The sequence below is a fragment of the Piliocolobus tephrosceles genome, chromosome 13, assembly GCF_002776525.5.
Source record: "Piliocolobus tephrosceles isolate RC106 chromosome 13, ASM277652v3, whole genome shotgun sequence".
NCBI lineage: Eukaryota > Metazoa > Chordata > Mammalia > Primates > Cercopithecidae > Piliocolobus > Piliocolobus tephrosceles.
Genome location: NC_045446.1, coordinates 98,806,505 through 98,809,676, shown reverse-complemented (window position 1 = coordinate 98,809,676; position 3,172 = coordinate 98,806,505). Strand labels below are relative to the sequence as shown.

Below are 3,172 nucleotides of genomic sequence, written 5' to 3'. Positions count from 1 at the left end.
CAAGAATTCGGAAAATTCTTCAGATTTTCTCTTGCATGTTCTTAATGAAAACACTCTGGGTCTACCATGGTCATCCACTGTACATACCAACCTTCCCACCTTTAAATCTCGTGGAGTTGGATAATCCCATTCAGGATAGGGTCTCCATCAGGTCAACACAGGCCTGGATTTTATCTATTATTACCTATTTTAGCTATTATTGTTATTATCTATTTAATATTCCTACTTTCCCTGGGCCTTCTCTTTATGTATGAATTCCACACATTTCTTGGGTACGTTCCCTCAACGTGCACATGATATCTGTGCCACACTGGAGCTTTCCGAATCATGCCTCTTCCTAGTATTCTCTCAAATGTTCCATAATCCCCTGGTATAGCTGACCCAATCTGCAAGCTCTAAGAGACTGTTTTTCAGTCACGCTTGGCTTCCAGCATCTTTCAAGAAGTAATTCTAGCCTTTTTCCTTAAGACACTGCTTGTCTTACTTTTGTTGGACCCCAGTCACTATTTCTGATTTAGTAACATCTAAAATAGTTTCCTCTTAACTCTCATACACTGTTGGTGGGAACGTAAAGTAGTACAGCCACATGAAAAATAGTATGGCGGTTCCTCGAAAACTAAAACTAGAACTACCACATGATCCAGCAATCCACTGCTGAGTACATATCCAAAAGAAAGGAAATCAGTAAATGTATATCAAAGAGATATCTACACGCCCATGTTTACTGCAGCGCTACTCACAATAGCCAAGATATTGAATCAACCTAAATGTCCATCAGTGGATGTCTAGATAAACAAAATGTGGTATATATACACAATGGAATACTACTCAGCTGTAAAAAAATGAAATATCACTTGCAGCAATATGGACAAACATTAGGTAGAACATTATGTTAACTGAAACAAGCCAAGCACAGAAAGACAAGTATCACATGTTCTTACTTACATGGGGGAGCTAAAAAATTTGATCTAAGAAAGAGTAGAATGATGTTTACCAGAGGTTGGAAAGGGTAGGAGAGAGAGGGGTTGGTTAATGGGCACAAAAATACAGTTAGACATAAGCAATAAGATCTAATGCCCAATAGCACAAAAGAATGACTATAGTTAACAATAATTTGTTGTACATTTCAAAATAGCTAGAAAAGAAGATTTGGAATGTTCTCAACACAAAGAAACAATAAAGTTTGAGGTGATGGATATATCCCAATTACTCGAATTTGATGTTACATATTATATGCTTATATCAAAATATTGCATGTACCCGATAAATATGTACAACTATTAGGTATCCATTTAAAAAGTAAATAAAAACTGTTTATAAAAATAAGTTTTAAAAAACTAAAATAAATAAAATCTTTTTCACTTTTATAAAACCCTGTTAAGAATAATTACACCTAGGCATATCTCATTTTCCCTTTCATATCTACCTCTATGAGCTTTTAAACATCAAGTTTTCTATTTCATATCTTCTAGTTTAGTTTCTAGATTGCAACTCATCTCCTAAGAAAATCTTTCCTTTATTACAATTTAATCATATTTTCTTCCATTATTTTATTTTGTTTTCTCCCTTCTATTCTGATAGTAGTTTGAAATATATTTCTCAAACTACTTTTGTTCCTCTTTGATATCCTGAGTTAATTTGATTTCTAGAAGCTGAGAATTCCAGGCCAAAGCCTTTATAACCTTTGGATTTGAAATCATTTCATTAAGATAATTTTCTACTTTAGTTCTTTTTGATGGCATATTCTCTGCATAAAAAGGACTCATGGCATTTGTTTATTCCTAAAACCTGATCCTATTTTGTGGGCCTCAGAAATCCAAAGTCATGGTCAGAGTTGGTATACCTAACAAATTTTAGCAGCAGCTCTGGGGTCCTCATTTCCACATCCCCGCTGCAGCCCATTTGATTTCAACATACCTGAGTGGGACAGTCCTGGCACGTTGCCAGTATCTCCCCTCAAACACTTCCCAAGGCTTCTCTGCTTCAGCCCCCCCTCCAAAACCTGAGAAGGCCACTCAGTCCTTGTGCCAACAAGCAAGGGGCCTGCTCTCAATCCATGTGGAACAGGGCACAGCAGATAAATAGCCCAGCTTCCCATGCTCCACAGACAACCTTAGTGTAGTCTACTCAATTCCCAGAGGGCTCTTGTTGCCCATGGTGAAAACCACTCCATAATACACCCTTTCTTGCTTTCCCTCCTTCCCTTTCTCACTTACTTACCCAATCCTCTCACTTTAGCTTCCTGGGGTCATTTCAAAAGCAAAACAAAAAGGTAACAAAAACACCCTCTCTGCACCCAGTCTCAACTCAGCTCTTGGAGGAAAGCAAACTAAGACACAGAGCAAGCCTAGAGACCTCCTAGTGGGGCAGCATTACAAGAGGCACTTTTTTTTTTTTTTTTTTTTTTTTTTTTTTTTTTTTTGAGACAGTCTTGCTCTGTCGCCCAGGCTGGAGTGCAGAGGCTCACTGCAACCTCCACCTCTCGGGTTCAAGCAATTCCCCTGCCTCAGCCTCCCGAGTAGCTGGGATTATGGCACACACCACCACACCTGGCTAATTTTTTTGTACTTTTAGTAGAGACAGGGTTTTACTATGTCAACCAGACCAGTCTTCAACTCCTGAACTCAGGCAATCTGCCTGCCTTGGTCTCCCAAAGTGCTGGGATTACAGGCATGAGCCACCACGCCTGGTCAAGAGTCATTCTTAAGATAGAACACGTGTCTAAGGCCATACCACCCTGGAGACACCTGATCTCAGATGTTAAGCAGGGTTGGGCCTGTCTAGTATTTGGATGGAAGACTGCCTGGGAATATCAGGTGCTATGGCCTTTAAAATAAATTATAAAAGACAAAGAACACTAGAAATTGCTCTGCCCCCACTCCCTTTTGTCCTTGAGTGCAGTTAATGGAATTTGAGGCAGCCAGTTCAATAGCAGACGAGTTAGGCCTGGCATTAACAATTCACAGCTGGAAGCCTCATGCACACACTAGTGAGGTCCACATGGAATTTAAGTACTTTTGTAGAAGCACAGCAAGAGGAGCAAAAAAAGTGTGCCTGGGCCTCTACCTGTTTCAAGGTAAGCCTTCACTGAGATTCAAAGACTCTCTTTTGATGATTAAATCCCTCTCTCAGCCTTCCCCGCAATACCAAGACTTGGTTCAAGACTTGAACA

At 39.6% G+C, this 3,172-nt stretch overlaps 1 pseudogene; it reads left to right on the top strand.

Moving 5' to 3' along the window:
- The first annotated feature begins 2,719 nt into the window (after positions 1–2,719).
- LOC111540358 lies at positions 2,720–2,828 on the top strand (annotated as a pseudogene).
- Positions 2,829–3,172: the final 344 nt, after the last annotated feature.